The 19768-nt window shown below is 47.3% G+C and overlaps 1 protein-coding gene and 1 long non-coding RNA gene across 3 annotated transcripts in view; one reads left to right on the top strand and one right to left on the bottom strand.

The window, feature by feature from the left end:
- The window catches only part of Ntrk2 (neurotrophic receptor tyrosine kinase 2), a 314011-nt gene that overhangs the window by 254643 nt on the left and 39600 nt on the right, over positions 1-19768 (top strand).
- On the bottom strand, positions 98-19687 carry LOC120097777 (uncharacterized). The gene is made up of 6 exons (XR_015641030.1): positions 19615-19687; positions 9928-10093; positions 3149-5317; positions 1644-1728; positions 964-1089; positions 98-364 (listed from the first exon to the last, which is right to left on the bottom strand). It is a non-coding gene; the product is annotated as an uncharacterized LOC120097777 (long non-coding RNA).

Genomic DNA, 19768 nt, shown 5'->3' with positions numbered 1-19768 from the left:
GAGGTGAGGTTTTGCTGATCTTCCTGAGTATGTAAAAGAGAAACATGTGGTCCAAACAATAATTTTTATTTTTAAATAAAGGACTTAGAACAAAGAAAGAACTCAATAAATGTTGACTTTATTATTATGCAAATCAGTGAGGGTGTATGTCATCCCAGTGCCAGGACTGAAGTAGGGAAGCCTAGCTTCTCAGAATCATCTCTAGGAAGACAATCCGGAGAACAGAGGTTGAAAGCTCAATAATGAAAGAGCAGACACTCAGTTCAGACCTAAGCAACGTATTTGAACAGACGTTGTTCCAAAGATGATGTGAAAGGACCAGGAAGCTCAGGGAGAGATACAGAGCGCCCCAGTCATTAGGGAACTGCAAAGGAAAATGACAATTGGTTATCACCTCACACCACTGGGATGCTGTAGTAAAGATGGACGGACAGTACATGTTGTCAAGGATGTGGGGAAATTAAAACTCTCATCCACTGCTGGTGGGAAAGCAAAACTGTGCAGGAGCTTGGGAAAACAGCTTAGCAATCTCTGAAGACTTTCAACAGAGCCGCAATATAACCTAACAATTCTACCCCTATGAATATACCAAAAAGAATTGAAGTTCTGTTTACACAAAAGCTCCTGGGAGAGTTGTTTATGGTGTCTGAAGAGTACAGGTAATGTAAGTGTCTGTAGGAGAAAAGGCAACTGACCACCTCTACATAAATGCTGGGGCCACTCAATGGCAAAGGCACCTCCTACAGGAGGGCCTAATTGAAGACTGCCGAGAGACTAAGGATTGCTGACATAGACAATGTCAGCCAATCAGGAACTGTTGAAGAGATGCTTATTTAGGAACAGTGGGACAGGTGGAGGGTATGAACTGCACCCCTATGGATTATTAAATGAGACTGTGGAGGGTATGAAGGGCACACCCACGGATTATTAAATGGGCCTGTGGCAGGATTCATGCAAGCTTACTGCGGTGTTTCTCGCCTGCTCCTGGAGTCTGTGCTGTTGATTCTGAGCCACCTCGTCTCCGAACCCCAAGGGCAAGTAGGGTCGGGCAGTGGGTGGTACGGGGCCCAGGCGGCGAGTATGGACCAACTGTTAAATAGATAAAAACAACATGTTGAATCAGTGGAATGTTTTTCAGCAGTCCAAAGGAATGGAACTAGTCCCACAGCACAGCACAGAGAAAATGTTAAAACACAATCAAAGAGCTGGCAAGATGGCTCAATGGTTAAGAGTACTGGCTGCTCTTGCTAGGGACCTGGGTTTGGTTCTCAGCACCCACCTAGTGTCTCACAACCTGCTATAACTCCAGTTCCAGGGCATCCTATGTCTTCTTCTGACCTCTGCTGCCACCATTCACCCACATGGTGCACATACATATCACCCACATGGTGCACATACATATCACACACACAGCGCACATACATATCACACACATGGTACAAATACATATCACACACATGGTGCACATACATATCACACAGGGTGCACATACATACCACACATGTGGTGCATATATATATGTGCAGACAAAAACATTCATATGAACGGATTAAATCAATCTAAAAACATCTAGCAACAGAAAAACATGATATCGGGAGAAGAAAGTCAGGCATAAAAAGCCAGTATCATGTGACTTCACTTACAAGGAGTGCCAAGAATGAGAAAATCTAAGGACACAAAGTTGAACGGTTTTCCAATGGCTTGAGGGAGGGAACATCAAGGTGACTTCTGCTGGGAACAGGGTTTGGGATGGGGGAGGTAATTCAAGAATTAGATAGTGGCATGAGGCACAACATTCTAAGTTGATGCAAAATCCAACAGCCTTGTGCATTTTTAACAAAAAAAAAATTGAAAAAGAAAATACTAGAATAGTAGCTGCTATTATGCATATAAATTAACCCTTAGCATTTATGCATTAAACAGTGGCAGTTTTACTGTCATTAGTTAGACAACCCTCCACTTGGGACATTGGGCCCAATGCTGGGGAATATAAGCCTTCTACCTTCAAGGACACCTATGTGCGTATGGTATATATGCACTAGTACAGCCGTAAACACATGTGCATATACTGAGAAATAATAATACATATAATGAAGTATTCCTGCCACATTGATTCCAGGACCTGGGAATTCCCAGTTCTTTATGTATTATATCTTCTTGATATTTCCTGAGTGACGACTGTGCTTCACAAGTAAGAGGAGAGGCTGGGGAGACGGCTCAGTGGCTAAGAGCGCTTGCAGCTCTTGTGGTGGACCCAGCTTTGGTTTGGCAGTTCACCACCACCTGTAACTCCAATGGCAGGAGATCTAAGCCTTCTCCTACTCTCAAGGGCATCTACAGGTACGTGGTACTCAGGAACTCACCCAGGCACACACACATATATTTTAATAACAATGATGATGATGATGATGATAATAAATCTATAAAGTTATCAACTCCATCCCACTTGCTCATGGCCATCACCCAGCTGTAGTAAGAAAGTCCTTGCTTTTGCCTCAATTGTTGACAGTGAGGGAAAGGCCCTGGCTTCACACCAGCCTCTTTGTCTGAGATGGAAGCGAACAGCCCAGGAGAAAGAGGTACATTATGGGAGACAGGACAGACGGTGAGAAACTCTGGGAATGAGTTAGGTGCTCAATTCCGCCTGTTCTAAAATTTCAAAACAATGCTTCACCTCTGGCTTCACGGAAGCACCATCAAAGGCCTCACTTGGGGCACCTTTCTGCTTATTGAAATAATACTGCACGTAACTCACTGCCGAGTCTGTCAAATGGATGAGCGGGGATCACTGCTTGGTTTCTCAGAACTCAATACCACCCCTTGAGGCCCTGCACCCCCTTACCCACACACAAACTACCACCATTTATAAGCTGCATTCTAATCCCACCGTCAGTGCCTCCTTGTATGCCCTGCTGCCCTACACGCTTGATGTTTCTCTTTCTCTAGCATCTTCCACAAACATTCCCTCATCATTTTCTTCCCATCTGCCAACATCCCAGATCACATTTGGGGTCCCCCACTAATGTCAGAAACCCTTTCAGGCACAGTAACCAGGGAAAAGGTTGGATTAGTTTATTAGCTCCTTTTCTGCTGCTGTGATAAAATACCATGACCAAAATCAACTAATAGAAGGGAGAGCTTATTTTACCTCATGGTCCCAGAGAACCAGATACCCACGATGGCAGGAAGTCACGGCAGGAGGCAGCAAGCATGAGCAGCAAGAGCGTTGCAGGAACTGGAATCTAAACGGTCACATCTCAGTTGCACACACAGGAAGCAGAGACAGCAAACCGGAAGTGGGGTGGTTGTGAAGTCTCGCAGCCTGACCCCAGTAATATAATTCTTCCAGCGATGTTCTCCATTCTAAAAGTCCCCAGTAGCCTCGCCAAGTGGCACTACCAACTGGGGATGTTCAAGTGCATGAGCCTATGGGGGTTTCCCATTGAAACCACCACACCTGGGTTAGCTTACACGGAAAATGGCAATTAGGAATGGGCTGACTAGTTTGGGAAGTAGCAGACCACTCACCTGTAAGAAAGACCTAACTCTACTAAGCGCCTAAACCTTCACAGTGACTTGTGCATAGCCTTGTGTGTGGGGGGGTCAGTGTACAGCATTGTGGGGTGGTCAGTGTACAGCATTGTGGGATGGTCAGTGTATAGCCTTGTGGGGGAGGTCAGTGTACAGCATTGTGGAATGTGTGGTCAGTGCATAGCCTTGTGGGGTGGTCAGTGCATAGCCTTGTGGGGTGGTCAGTGTACAGCATTATGGAATGGTCAATGCATAGCCTTGTGGGGTGGGTGGTCAGTGTAGAGCATTGTGGGGTGGGTGGCCAGTGTACAGCATTGTGGGATGATCAGTGTACAGCATAGTGGGGTGGTCAGTGTACAGCATTGTGCTGTGGTCTGTGCATAGCCTTGTGGGGTAGTCAGTATACAGCATTGTTGGGTGGTCAGTGCGTAGCCTTGTGGGGTGGGTGGTCAGTGTACAGCATTGTGCTATGATCAGTGCATAGCCTTGTGGGGTGGGTGGTCAGTGTACAGCACTATGGGGTGGTCAGTGTACAGCACTGTGGAGTGCCCAGTGTACAGCCTTATGGGATGGGTGCCAGCTCTGTGCTGGTGGGGAATAGCTGGTGGCAGCTGTTTCTGGTCATGGGGGAGCTGGCAGCACCAGGAGGCCTGAGCCTGAAGCCCATCGTAGCTTAGTTAATTACACCCTCCCAGTGAAGAGAGAAATCAGAACACTGAGTTTGCATTGAAACCAGCCCGGCATGGCGGGCCCGAAATTACTCTAGCATTTTTGTTTTCTAGATTGTTCTAATTAGCAGCTCTCTGCACCAGCCTTCTATTTTGTTTTTGTTCCTCCTCTCCACTGGCAAAACCCGACATTCAGGGATGATCGGAAGCGAATTTGTGTCACATTGTGCTAGGACATCGCTCTGCCTGGTCATTACTCTGCCACTGTGGATTCATTGAAAACTCACTCACTCTCTCTCTCTCTCTCTCTCTCTCTCTCTCTCTCTCTCTCTCTCCCTCTCCCTCTCCCTCTCCCTCTCCCTCTCCCTCTCCCTCTGTCTCCCTCTTAATTTGCACTTTGATAGTTTTCTATGTTTAGGTCTAACATGGGTGTAGAATTAACATAATCTGTTGGTGACTAGAGAGGCCCAAACATCTGAGAGCCTTGCTTTTAAGCAGTGCTCTGCCCTGTGCTTTAGCATTATGTAGAAGCCATAAGGAATCCTATCCTTTAATCTACCCCTTAGTTAGAGTGAGGGAAAACATGAAGTATAAGTAAATTGACCCATGTTCTGCACTTAAGGATGCAGACAAAAGAAAATTATCAAAGCAAGGCCCTGTTCAGAATCCAAAACGTCAGTGTTACAGACAATGAACTAAGACATCACCACTGGATGCTCAATCCCAGCTTATGCCTAACAGAAGGAGACAATGTGCTGTGCTAAGCATCCCAGCCGACACAGCTGGGAGCCAGCCAACGCAGAGCTAACCACTGAACCATCTCATAGCTTGGCATATCTTTCCCTTGTTTGCCCATGACGGAGTACACAGGCCGATGAACTAGACCTGACACAGCGTGGAGGAAGAGCTTGGGTAATGTAAGGAACAGACAGGCAGATAAAAACTAGTCAGGACAGGCTGGAGAGACGGCTGTCCTTAAACTGAAGAGCAGTTGCTCCTCTCGCAGCAGGCCTTGGTGTGGGTTCCACTTGCCTAGGAGCTCTCAACCCTAACTCCAGTTTCAGGAGTCTCGTTGCCTTCTTCAGACCCTCTGGGGACTCCAGGAATGCACACAGCGCCTACAAATACATGCAGGGAAAAATAATCATACACATAAAATAAAATTAAATAAAAGTCTTTAAGTGTTTTTAAGTTTAAACAAAAAATAACTATCATACCTCGTTTAAGGAATATTTTTACCAAATACAAATATTTCTAGATAGAAAATTAGTAAGTAGACAAATTCACTCTAAAAATTATTTTAGTTTCTTATTATGCGGTGCACCAATGCTATTTCCTCTCTGAGAGGCTGCGTGAGGTACCTCCAGTTCTTCCTCCTTTCTTGATTTCCACACACAGGGCAGACCCTCACAAATCTGTGACCCCCTCGTTGGTTCACCCAAAAAGGTATTAAAACTCAGAGCATCTAACACCGTCAGAGTCAGCTCTTATGCATTTCCTTCTTCTAACAGGAGAGGGGCAGACAGCAAGCCTCCCATCTCTGAGCACCTGTTCAAACTGGTTCAGACCGGTTCAGAGCATTGCTGATGAAGATAGCCATTGGCAGGGGTGTGTCACTTTAGCTCTGTCCATGATTTGCCAGATCCGTGCTTGACTGGCTTGGACGTATGTGCCTCAGATGCCAGGGCCGCTGACCTTGGGAGGTGGAACTCGGGCTGTGAGATGTTCCCTCTCAGATGGGTGGTTAGCAGTAAGGACAGGAGGACTAAGATGGCCTCCAAAGAGCACGGTCATGGGACGGCTTCCTCTGCAGATGTATGTCTAGAACACTTGAAACTAAACCCAGTGTTCACTTCAAGGGAAAATCCAATATCTTCCTGAAAGCAAGACGTCCTTGGTGCTCTTGGCTCTCCTTTGAATGTGTCATTTCCCTTTTTTTTTTTTTTTTTTTTTTTGCCACAATGAAATACTTACACAATGACTCTTGACTTTCACATGAACAATTATAGCTCTTTCTAGTTGGGCTCTTTTGCTTAAAGTGGCTTCAGGGGGGAAAGTGATATCTTGTCTGTTCTTTGAAATCGTCTTCACTCCGCTCTCCCCTCAACACTTAGAGCATAGTTCAGAGGAACCGTCTGCCAGAGAGGAATCAGAACATTGAGTTCAGGCTAATTCTGTATTAGAAGAGATTTGCATAAATTATTTCAAGTTTCTAAGTTGGTTTAGTTTGTATCCAAGCTTTCCTAAGAACTTTTACTTACACTTGCAAGTTTTAGGAGGGTAAGGGGTAAGAGTTATCTCATTCATTCATTCATTCATTCATTTACTTAATAATCATTTATTCAGCACACATTTAAGAAACAAATAGTATACAGCATACTGAATACAAAAGGAGTCTTGAGAAAAGGTGCGTGGGCTCTGTGTGGACATCCCACCATAATGAGACAAGCCCTGCACTGGAGATGTGCACTGGGAACCCTAGGGAAGAAGCTATGGAAAATCAGACTGGAAGTCACAGAGAAGTGTTCAACCTGGGATTAATTTAAGATGGAAACACAAATAGTTCTATTGTCTAGAAGGCCTGAACAGGAAAACAATGGGGGAGACATAATAGAACGTAAGGAGGGACAGCAGGGTGGATATCATGGGTATGGCCAGGGAGCAGAGACTCCTTTGTTGTGCACCCAACAGGATTTGGGCTGTTAGCAAATTCCATAGGCCCTGTTGGGAATCCCTGTAGCTTTAGACTCAACTTTTGAGCTGAAAAGGAGCAATGGGAGGGTCTGCATCAGGAGGTGTATTCTGATATGTCCTTGGATCTGTGGAAACAGTCTCCTGCAAGGGTCAACATGCCCACCCCTTTGTCTATGTCTATATCATATATCATATATCTATATCTATCTAAACTATCTCTATCTTTATCATCTACCTATCATCTATCTATCATCTATCTATCTATCTATCATCTATCTATAATCTATCTATCTATCTATCTATCCATCTATCATCTATCTATCATCTATCTATAATCTATCTATTATCTATCTATCTATCTATCTATCTATCTATCTATCTATCTATCATCTATCTATAATCTATCTTCTATCTATCTATCCATCTATCTATCATCTATCTATCATCTATCTATAATCTATTATCTATCTATCTATCTATCTATCTATCTATCTATCTATCTATCTATCTTTATCTCTATCTCTACATGTTCTGTCTGTAGTGGCAGCCATTACATTCTGCCTATGAGTCGAGAAAGAGCTAGCTCAGTGAGAGAGATCCACAGTCACGGGTCATTTTCCTTATGGAAGGAGCCCCCACAGCCTTCCATCTCTTACTGTGTCTGGTAACCTTTGACAAGAATCATGGGGTGCTGCAGAAGCTGGAGTACATGAGCTGGCCGGGAGATGCACCCGGGCCCTCTGTCCCACCCGCATTCCAGCTAAGGAAAAATGTTAGCAGGAGCAGAGTAAAATTCTATCTCCTGGGCTTCTTATTCATGAAGCCATCTGCCCATCCATTGTGCACACAGATGTACTGCGTGCTTGCCCCTTGGTGTAGGAGAGATACAGGAATAGGCAGCCTCTCCCAGTTTCTTAGACAGGGGAGAAGACTTGAGTCCTGGGAGGTCACCTTTCAGGTGCTTTCTCTTCCCACACTCCAAAAGTGGAGCTTTCAGGCCTCAGTCCTCTGTGCAATCTGTGTGACACAGCTCAGCCCATGCTCCTGTAAATTGACACCGGAGAGCCTTTGAGGCTGTAAAGGAAGGAGGGTCAGTGTTGCAGCCCTAAGGCGATGGTTCATGTCTCTGGTTTCCTGTGATCATGCTGGTTAGAAATGTATTTGACAAAGGCATCGGTGTGTCCCTAATGGCAGCCAAGCAGGTAGGAGTTGCTCCAAGCAGGTAGGAGTTGCTCTGGTCATGTGACAGGAACCAACGGGTAGGCAGGCAGTTCTGAAGACTCGGAGACCTTCTGATCTCAGAGCTACAGACCCTAAGTTCCTCCAGTCATGCCCTCCTGCCTTTAGTTGGCTGCTGTGACTGCAAACATCAAAGGTGAGGTCTGAGAAGGAAGGAGGGGGCCCCTCGGAAAGAGCACAAGCATGTGCCCACCGGAAACAATCTTTCCCCAAACACCTCACTTTAAAATTTTCATTTTATGCCCTGTTAGCCAAAGGTATGTTAGAATGAAGGGGTGAATTTACTCACAAAAACCCAGAGGAAAATTGGGATCTGAAAATGGGGGTCGGGGGTCGGGCAAAAGTGAACGACTTTGGCCTAAGAAACCTGTCATACTGACCCCATGTTCCGATAGTCTCTGTTCCTTCTTTGACTTGCGTTCCCACCTTGTAAATGGTTTAGAGAGAATACATCAAAGTGGTTCATAGGCTTAGATTAAGACAGCAGTCCTAGGAGTCTTTGGTCTTTCACAGGCAGAGGCTGCAGAGGCTTTTCCTCTGACATCGAAAATTCTGCTCTCAGACAGCTTGACAATGAAGTGCCTCCCGGGTTCCCTCATTGCTGAATTCTTGGATTTTGCGCCTTGAGGTTTTCATCGCTTTGGGTCTTTATCGATTTCGTACATCGCTTGCGCCCCTCCCCATTGCACAGATCAGCAAGCCGTGCGTGCTGTCTGTATCCTGCTTCCCCTGATCCTTCTACTTCGGAAGGTGTCGGCTGCTGTGTCTTCCATTCCCGCAGGGTCTGGCTTCGCTGTGTTCCTAGCAGTCTCTCCATCCTTCCCTGGTTTCTGCGTCTATAGGCTCAGCGGGAGGCTTTTCCTATCTCAGCCATGTCTCTCTCACTTCAAGGGATGAAACAGTCATAGCGGATATTTCAGGATATTTCAGGTGTTTCGCTGACCATGATCTGCATACATCTCAGCCAACTCCATTTTCTCTTCTTCTGGGTGCACATCTTTCTGGACACTTTGGACAGGAAGCCAGACACTGTGACTTCCTTATTGACTGCTCAGTGGTCTTGTGTTTCCAATGAATACTTCTGACCGTTGTCCAGGCATGCAGCTACATTTCCCGAGGATGATTTTATATTTTGTGTGCCGATTCTTTTTTTTTTTTTTTTTGGTTCTTTTTTTCGGAGCTGGGGACCGAACCCAGGGCCTTGCGCTTCCTAGGTAAGCGCTCTACCACTGAGCTAAATCCCCAGCCCCTGTGTGCCGATTCTTGAAGTCTCCTGGGCAAGGCGAAGAGTGTTGGCAACTTTAGGTAGGGCCTACCCCGGATTCCTGGAAGCGTGAAGCGTCCACTCTGCTCTGTGGGGGCCAGCGCGACTCCTCGATCCGTGTGAGCACCTGGTGCCATGGCCTCCAGATTCTTTCCCAAGGACCAGGTTCTCACGGGCAACCTGGTGCTTCAGTTGAGTTTGGTACGTCTTGGTGGGAGCATATGCCATGTCAGATCACAGCATGATAGAAAAAAATAGAAAGGAAAGGGTGGTGCAAGGTAAAGAAATACACAAGGGGGGAGCAGGGGAAGGGAGAAGGGGAGAGGGAGGGGAGGGAGACAGAGAGAGAGATAGAGAGATAAAGAGAGGGAGTGTGTGTGTGTGTGTGTGTGTGTGTGTGTGTGTGTGTGTGTGTATCTTGCTCTATTACTGTCCCTGGGAGCCCGCAGGTTGACAGTGAAGTTTAGCCATCTTGTGGAACCTTCAGTGAACTAGACTCGAGCACTCTCTGGACTCCCCATGACCACTTACCGTCTTTACATTCATTAAGTATAGTGGAAACGGGGTTTATATTTAGGTTGCTTGGAAGGAGGAGGGTTCATCTCTGTTACTTCATCTTTCCTCAAAGCAGGAGGCGGCTGCTATCTCTCTGTGATGGCCGTGTCATCTCAAGGCCCATCAGTGATCTACTTACAACCTGCAGTAAAGAGAAACACTATCTCTCATCTTTTATCTTAAAAAGAAAAAAAAAAAACAGTTACTTCCTGTGAAGGCCCCCCCACCTCCTTTTTAATTAAATAACTTGCATTTACATAATACTTCTACAATTAAAGTTTTTCTGCCTACACAAGGTTATTACTTAAGTAGGAGAGATTTTTCTCTGTCTCCAGTGAGTAGTGAACAGAGAGGGAATTATCTCAACCTCGTTGCTACTCTGAGAAATTTCTCAGGCTCAAATGTAAACTGGTTCAAGAAGGCACTGGAAAGCTGTGTGGGCAGAAAATATCAGTATGTGCCGTATATCAGCATCTTAGAGTCTCTCGGATTTCCTCAGATTTCCTTCTGTGCTCATGCCCTGGAAGCTCTGGATAGATGAATGGCTGGATTAACTTGAGATAGCATTCCACACACACACTTCTTAACTGCGTTTCTTCAAGACATGTTCTGTTCCCTAAAGAAAATCTACCTAGAAGAAGACACATGAATGATTCAGTCTGATATTAAGCAGGGAGATACACGCTGTATAGAAAAAAAAAACTGAATTTGGAGGAGTCAAGGGGGAAGATCTCTAAAATTCTATGGGGAAATAAATTGGCTGAGTTTTGAAGGGAGAAAAGTTCAGGTAGGGTTGTTAGTGACCTCGAAAACTATTTCCTGTGACTGGATCTGTGATCCACACCTAAGGCCAAAGGGTTCTTGTGGGCAGCACACACGTTCTGATACTAAACTCCAAGTGCCACAAGCACACCAGACTCTTGCTGATCACCCTAACAGGAGCTTTCAGAAAAGAGCGGTCCATATTCTTCTTCCAAAGCAAGGATGCTGCCCACTGCAGGAGGTTCCCATAGTGTCGGTCCTCAAGAGGTTACTTCAAACCTGCCCCTGCTCTGTCTGTCTGCCCGTTAGACACTGCGAAGTCGACAGAGGTTATCACAGCAACCTGTCCTACCAACCTAGCAACCAGGTGATAACATCAACGGAGCAGAATTGGTCCTCTGCTGTGTGACAGGGGCGTCACACGCTGGCGGTCCTGCGGCGGACACAGCTTAGCAGAAGCTTAGAGAGAGTCTGAGGGATCTCACATTCCAGACAGAGTGAGGCTTACGCTGGGCCACAGAAAAATATTTAGCTGAGGTTGAAGGACAGCACAGTCAGCGATGTGCTTGCCGGGTAGGCATGAGGAACGGAGTCTGACCCTCAGATTCTGTGATTAAAAGGAAGATGGGAAGAGCTGGGCACATGTCACACATTCATAATCTCACACTGGGAAGCTAGAGAGCCCTGGCCTCCACACGGATAAATACATGAATATAGACAAACACACACACACACACACACACACACACACACACACACACACACGCATACATATATGCAAAGGGGGCAAAGTAAAAGAATTTTCAAACAAAATCCCCTCTGAGCTCTGATGGGAAAGAAAATCCCTCTTGAACATATGATCTTACCCGCTCCTCCCCACAAATAAATTTTCAAACTTGACACAGGCGTGGATACCGGGGAGCTTGTTTCTTTGCTCAGTTTGGAAACTTCTCCCTGGACCTCCACATCTCGACTTAAATTGAAACTGTGCGACTGCTCTTAATTACCAAGCTTCCAAAACTGGCCCCGAAGCCAGGCTCCTTGTCACAGGCTTGTGATCCTCACTACTTAGAAGATCAAAGTGGAAGGAGAGGAAGGTCAAGACCTGCCTGGGCTCCAGGAGGAACTCAGGTCCAGCCATGCCACTTAATGAGCGCCTGCCTCAAAATAAGAATTCCAGAAAGCTGGGACTGTAGCTTCAGGCAGCCGGAGCGGAGCCTGCACTAGCCAATACTACCCTTAGTGGGGAAAGGTCACATGCTGTTAGGAGTTTTCTCAAATGTGACGCTTTATTTTCCTGCTGGAGATGGCGTTCCAGCCACAATACAGTTTTAGGACTTCCGATGAGAAAGGTCTTTGGATTTTAGTCATCACCGTTCAGCCACACCCAGCTGCTGTTTTCCAGAAGCCCCAAACCTTCTATTTGCATCACTTTGTGAATGAATCTTGCTTGAGTCTCCCCTCCCCTCCACGCACAAACACATACACACACACCCCTGTCCTTGTCTGTGAGGTGACTCTGGCTCATTCTCTAGTTAGGTATTGTGCTAGACATCCCCAGAGTAGCGAGTGAGCTGTGAGCTGCCGCTGGATGCAGATGCTTTCTTCCAGAGCAGCGGGGCCTGAGCTCTCTGCCCAGCAGTCTAGGCAGACCCCTGCTGGCCGCCTCTGTCTCTGCAGGGTTGTGTCTGTGTGGGTGACTGGTGGGGCCTTGCACTAGAAAGAGGCTCGCGAAGAGTGAAACAGCTTGTCAAGGTATCCTTGTGGGTGTCTGTATTGAAGTGTCACAGTACGAAGGCTTTTTATTAGCAGTTATTTTAGAAGCTGAACACCGAAACGGAACAGTTTCTTCCCTACATGGCACTTCCAGGCTGGCTGCCTCCCTCAACACCCTACGACAGCACCAGCCTTCACATAAGGGGGTGGAGAACATGACGCTGGATCCTTTGACGGTGGAGCCAGGCTATGTGGCCCACGCCCTGAGCCCTGGAGATAATTTGGTTCATTCACATGTTTCTGATGACGGGATGCAGCCGCGGGGGCTGCGGAGGATGGGGCCTCGTGCGTTGCCTTTGCGCACAGCCCCAGAACCTTCCTGTTTTGAATGGGTTTGGAGGGATGGGTGCCCCGTGTGAAGGGCAAAGGAGAAACCCGGGCCAGTTAAGCCTGGTGCGGGTGTCCTTTAGGACTTTTTTGGCTTATGACTAAATTCTTCACAGCTCTCTCCTAGCACGGAGCAGGTTCTCTCTACAAAACTCAGTAGGCAGGGCTGGGGATTTAGCTCAGTGGTAGAGCGCTTACCTAGGAAGCGCAACGCCCTGGGTTCGGTCCCCAGCTCCGAAAAAAAAGAACCAAAAAAAAAAAAAAAAAAAAAAAAAACAAAAAACAAAAAAAAAAAAAAAACAAAACTCAGTAGACTTTTTTTGTAAGGAACAATTTTGCCCCGAGAAGACTCCCTTTGTTGTTTTAGAGAATTGATTCTGGATCTTGGAAGGAAGGGTATTCATGCTACCTTAATATCTCAGCTTGAAAGGGAGCCATCTCAGCCACCTGGTTTCGTTTCAGTGCTTCAATTTTTTTTTGAGACAGTGTCTTACCAGGTAGCTAGCCCTCCAGTTCCTCATCTTCTTGCCTCGGCATCCAAAATCACAGACGTGTTGCCCCTCCTACACCTGGGTTTTGATGATGCACATGAAGAAAATAGTATTCAGAGCAGCAAGGTCACCTCCTGAGGAGTCCTGGCATCTTTTGAGGTTACTCCCCACCCCCAGGAGGTGGAAAGGGGTAACCTTCAAGGTCATTACAAGGTGACTTTGAGTCGTTTCTAATATGATACATGAGTCGTCCATCACACAGAGGCCCGGATCTGTCTGCTCTGCTGTTATGTGGGCACAGTGTGATGTGACTTCGGCTCATTGGATCAACTTCTCTGACCCTCATTTCCAAGTTCACCCAAGCAGAAATGTCCATTCTGCCTGCTGCCTTATGCCGCTGTGAGGGCACTATGGGGGCTACAAGGTGGGAATGTGGCTGTCACAGGATAAACTGTACACACAGTAGAATATGCTAGATTTAGGTGACAAAGGACAGGGCTCAGGTCTTCAGTACTTTGGAAAGGACCGGAGACCCCTGCTACAGCATAACAAATAAAATAGACGAGATTACAAAATAACGCCATCAAGTAGAAGCAGGGCTATCCATCTTAAACGGTGATGTGCACTATGAGTAAAGCATTAAGTGGGACCTGGGGGTGAATATGAAGTGATGGGCATAGAGGACATTTTGGAATTCGTGTAGCAGTGACGGCGTGACATTAAGTCACCAGGTTATATGGACATTATGTTTGGATATTCCGCTGACACTACCACGGTTTGTTGCCTGTATTAAGGGCTGAAAGAAACACCGGACTCAGAGATGAATCAGGCGTAAGCGCTGACTTTGTTCATAGAATCCCCGTGAATCAAATCCGCAGAACACACCAGGGTCTGTGTGTTACCAGCTCAGTAGCCCTATGCTTGAACATTGCCCAACAGTGCTCGTTACAGAAGTGCCATGAATCTCTACTAGCTAGGAGCCTGCCCCAAGACCTGATGACAAGGACATGGGGTAGCACAGTAGTCAGACCGGGCAGACCCTGCAGCTGAGACTGAATGAGCTCCCGGAGTTCTAAAGGCTCAACTTCTTCATCTTTTACATGTTAGTAGCAATGGTACTTTTGCCAGGCCGCCTGTGTGAATCCATGGCCCTCAGGCACTGCCCGTCTTGCAATAGGTAGTTATTGTGCCAGCTCTCCTTGCTGTAATTATACATGCGCATAGGAAGAGGGTATCTCATAAATCAACACCAGAATAGGGGACCGACACTGGACAGCCTGGTGTTAAACAGGGCATGCCCACGCTCAGCTTGATTAGCTGAGTCCAGGCCATATTTCTCCACCTCTCCTTCATACTACAAGGACCCTTGCCAAGAGCTAACTGAAACCAGTACATTGCCTGCCCAAGGCTGTCCCTTAGCCTCTCTCCCATTAGGGCACCTATAAAGATCCAGACGGTTGTCATAGCTTCCTTTTGATGACTCCCCACCCCTTCATCATTGCTACCCTCTCTAGCAGCACTCGGACATCTTTCTACATCCAGTGTTAAGGATTCAGTGTGGAGCAAAGCTCTAATCTAGTTATGAGAACGCACTCTCTGGAAGCTGTGCCATTCTCTGTCTACCTTCTCCTTCGTGTCACTCCATCCACTGCCTTGCTCCTGCTACATGCAAGAACACCAGACTTAACGGTGTTCAGGGGTAAGGACTGGACTGTCACGGAGCTGTGATGACTCCAGGTGCACACTTCTTTATAAGACGGGCCCTATTTTAAAGAGGACTTCACTTCTTTCTGCCTTTCCTAGACTGCCAAACATTCTAGATAGAACAGAGAGAATTGTTGAAACGTATCCGACGAATACCATGCACCATTGACCTTAGACGCGGGGTGTTAGGGAGGAAAAGGTGGGCAAAAGGCATCATGGCCTTGTAGAGAAGCTTGCATTGACAAATAACCCACAGATGCACACCAGATACTACGGTGAGTGGTGTGGTACAATCCGTAAGAACCGGTAAGGGGTGGGGGATGTGGCCTCGTGTGAGTGCTGGGAAGCCCGCAGAGAGCATCTCTGAGAGGAGGCTTGCATGTTGGGCTAAGTCAAAACACACAGAAAGTTGCCTCGAAGCAAAGGAAGAAAAGGATGGGAAAGGAGAGTGAAGCATGCTGGGACAGATCAAGCGCTGAAAGCCCGCTGGGACAGAGCATGCGCAAAGCCCTGCTGGCGGGGAGGGGCTCCAAGTCCCAGCCTCTCACTAGTGTGCTTGTCCAAGAAGCACTGGGATTCCCCTGCGAGTTTGGAGAAAGATGTCTTCCGGATATAGAGGTTGTGAGCCGAAGGCGAAAGAGTTCTTGCTGACCCGAGGAGGGAGATGCTGATAGGGACAGCCATGAGAGTCCTGGAGACAGGCAGGGTAAAAAGGACGTAGGAGCTTTGGAGGAGGCAAAGCCACAGGACTTGAAAGGCAGACCGGGCCTAGAGAAGACAAAACAGGAAGATGTTGAAGCATGAAACAGATCTGACCATCTAACAGGGCAGCGGTGTACTGTGGCCTGGATTTGGGCTGGGCTGGGAGTGGACTAGTGACATTTGTGGAGGTTTTGAAGCCACCTGCAGTTTCAAACATGTCTTTAAGAAGCAAGGGGACACTCCACTCCGAGGAATGTGACCAGGAAGGGTAGAAGCAGGCATTGGGCAAGAGGGCTGAGGAGAATATGGGCGCTGATACAAGAAAAGCTTTCCAGTGAACTGGATGGCGGTCTTCTGCCCGGTGGGGTGGGGGTGGGGGACTGACTCCAGAGACCGGGACTGCAGCTGCTACGCTGTCCTCCCCTGGCAGATTCCACACACTAGAAAGAGGAGTCGCCTCAGAGTGAGAGCCTGTGGGCTGACTCAGGGATGGAGGACCTGCATCACTGAATGGCAAGTGTGAGCTTCACAGGCTGGTGTAGAAAGGGCTCCGTGTTCCATGGACTGTGTCCTACGGAGCCTGGAGACTGTGAAGAGACCTCAGTGACCGCTGCTGTGAACAGGTGGCCCTGGTCACATCTGCTTATGTGTGCCGCAGTCATTGATGTAGCCACCGATATCAAGTGAACCATATGATGAGAACCATCAGACCTAGATGTGTGATCTATAACCCAATACTGCAAAACACGGGTACATTTTCACGGTCTCCTTTGATAATAGATAACGGCTACCAATGTGAATGTTTAATGCGTCGTTACAATACGCTTTTATTTCTTCAGTTTGGGGGGTTTTGTGTGATTAAGACTTTTAGACTCTAGCTACACAGTTCTGTGAGTTTTCTGATAATGAAAATTAGCTACGATATTCTCATGTCTATAAACTCACTTTAGCCCAAACCAAAGGTGGTGCCCTCTACTGGTCTTTGGAGCACAGGGAAGGTTGACCAGTTCTGTGCTTCTAACTCGCTCTGCAGTGAGCCATGACTGCACACTTCTTTCAGCCTTGTCAAACTCCATCAGAGCCTCTAGTAGCATTGGGGATGTGTACCTGGGTTAACATCTCACTGATTTATGACAGGAGTGCTTAAGTAGTCCAAAGACCATGCCTTACAGTTTCTCCTCCTCCCGGAGAAGGGAATGCTCCCGTGTGGACTGTCTTGAGATGCAAGTGACTGGGAGCCATGAGGTGCATGGGCTGAGGGAGGCGGGAAAATGGCAGGCAAGGTTACTCTTGATTCAGCAGTTGACACCTCTCTATTCTCCAAGCTCAGAGCAAAACTCACCAACTTAACCACAGAGCCACCATTCATCCCACGGTGCATTTGACCACAGCAGTCTTTCCTTGTTGTCCACTTGGTACTGGAAGACCATATGACCTCCAGTTCTCCTTCAGAAATGCACAAGAGCTAAACGGGAATCCGCCACAGTGGCAGATGGCTCTGAACGTCCTCTACGGGCATGAGCGGGTTTGGGTCTCAGCTCATGATGCCGTTTTCACGGCAAGGTAGGTCCCACGGCATAGGCCTCTGCTTTCAGTTGCAGCCTTCACAGACCGTTGTGTGCACCTGAGCAGCCACCACCAGGAGCGATGCTCCATTCCCTGCTCGCCAAGATGGACTGGGAGAGACCCTTGGAAATATTACCGCTAAGCAAAATAAACCCTCCCTAGCTTAGACTTCTACCAGGCATGTTGTCCCAGCAACACTAAAGAAGCTAACCCAGGTGGTCTCCGTGAACCCTGGCACTACATCCCAGACTCCTCATTTCCAAACACGTACACCTCCAAACCCTTTCAAGTAACGCTGAGTGCCATCCAGCTGACCAAGGGAAAATGGGCCTCTCTGGGTCCCCATTTTAGAGGCCCGACTGACAAAAGGCAAACAGTGTTTGTGGGATCCAAATATTTAGCTCCACAATTCCAAGCTAATGTTCAGTTCCACTTATTAAATGCAAAAAAAAAAAAAAAAAAGAAAGAAAGAAAGAAAGAAAAAAACCACCAACTAGCAACCACCACCACCAACAAACCAACTCTTTTCTTCGAAGAGTTTTGTGATGATCATTTCTTAGAGAATTTAGAAAACTTACAAAGTTGGGGGGGGAGGAGGGGACAGGGAGAGAGAATGAGGTAGAGAGAAGAGGGGAAGCTGCAAATTGTGTTCTGTAGAAGGCAAAGTCCTGCTTACTAATATTTTTAAATATTCATCTCTTTATCTCCTGTGCATGACCAAGCCCCGTGAGTGACTCAGAGTGTTTCCTCCAGATCCGTTCTGCCTCCCGGCCATACCCATGAGAGGATGAGACCGCCTTATCTTCCCTTTCCCTACCAGGACACTACCCTGCATTAGCCAAAGAAATGTATTTAGTCGGAAGCCAGACATTCGGGAATTGTTTTGTTTTAGGGGTCCCTCCCATGGAAGAATAGGAAATGACAAAGGAATCACAAGGTGTCTAAGCCACACCTCCTCAGTGACAGCCAAATACGCTATCACACACAGATCGTGCAGATCAGAATTACCTATGCTCAGCAGGGCCTCCGAGGTGAGACCCACGTCTTCACTGAACAACAGACAGGAGAGTGTGTGCCTTCCTGTTTAAAGTAAGCTAAACAGTGCTAGTGCAGTTTGCAAATGCCTCGGTCTTAGAGATCCTAATTTACAGCTCGTTCAATGCCTTGTCCACTTAAAGCTCAAGAATTATCTCCTCCTCCTTCTCTTCTTTCTTCCTCTTCCTTCTCCTTTTCCTGTTCGTCCTCCTTCTCCTTCTCTTCCCACTCCACCATCTCCTCTTCCTCTTTCTTTCTCTTTCCTCTTTTCCTCTTTCCTTTCTTTCCTCTTTCTTTCTACCACTTAGAAGCATTCAGGACTATACTCTTTCTACCTTCCACAACTCTCTTATTAAAAGTCAGCACCTTCTGTTGTTCCAGTGTGGAAACTGAGGCAGCGGAAGAGATGTGTGAGTTCAATGATTTGGGACTGTGATTTTTTTTTTCCCAGACACCTGCCCCCTTGACTTTCCCACTGGGTTTAGAAAGCAACCTCCCTCCCCCTCACCTCTTCCTCTTGTAGGCCAACTAAGAATACCAATGCAGATAGAGGTTTGTGTCGGTCACCTTTGCCCTATGCCTACTGGCTGGGCTTTCCCCAGCAGGTTCGAGAAATCCACCAGCAGCTTGGGAGTTAAGGGAAGCGGGCCTGGGCATGGCCTGGGTGTGGCGCATGTCCAGGAAAGAACACTAGAAATGGGGAGAGCACTGTGGGAAAAAAAAAACCAAAAAACAAAAAACAAGAAACAACAACAACAAAAACCAGTCCCTTGACTGAGACCAGGATGTCCTGAGCTCTGTCCTTGAGCTGCCTGGGGCTGCGTCTTGGCAGTGCCTGGAGCCACTCACTGCCCGAGGCACTCTGGGAGCATCTTGGAAGAGGGTGGCTCTCCTGAGTTAGCACACAGGGCTGCCCGCAAAGGACGGCCACCCAGGGGGAGTTCTCACAGGACGGCAGGCTCCATTGAGGAGTGGTCAACCAAATACTCCCAGCCCAGCACTCAGAAGAAGGCAAGCTTTTCGTTGCTCCTCCTCCTTTCCCCAAAATGCTAATCACCTCTTGTCCTTAGAATAAGGAAGATGGGTTGCTAGGCAACTACTTCTAAACAAGTCCCCCCCAAGCCCCCGCCCATTTTTCCTGACCCCTGGGACAATAAAGACTTTTCAGCAAATGGAACCGAGATGGGGGGAAAAAAGTAGAATCGGACATTGCAGAGGCCGGTGCCTGGAACACGGGAAGAAAGTATAATATTGATAGGTTTTGTTCTGAGCAGACGGAAGGGGATTTCACTTTACTCACGTGCTCACGGAGTCAAGAGAGCCAAGGCAGGCAACAACGTGACAGCCATTCATGGCTCCCAGAGTGTGACGTCATAACCGGTCCATTAGGAGCCTTGGGAACCTGTGTTTCTGTCCGTATAACAAGGTCTCCCATTACCAGGCTTTTACAATAG

Source organism: Rattus norvegicus, chromosome 17, assembly GCF_021556685.1.
Source record: "Rattus norvegicus strain SHRSP/BbbUtx chromosome 17, alternate assembly SHRSP_T2T, whole genome shotgun sequence".
In the NCBI taxonomy this organism is placed as follows: Eukaryota; Metazoa; Chordata; class Mammalia; order Rodentia; family Muridae; genus Rattus; species Rattus norvegicus.
This window is presented reverse-complemented; position numbering and strand designations above follow the sequence as displayed.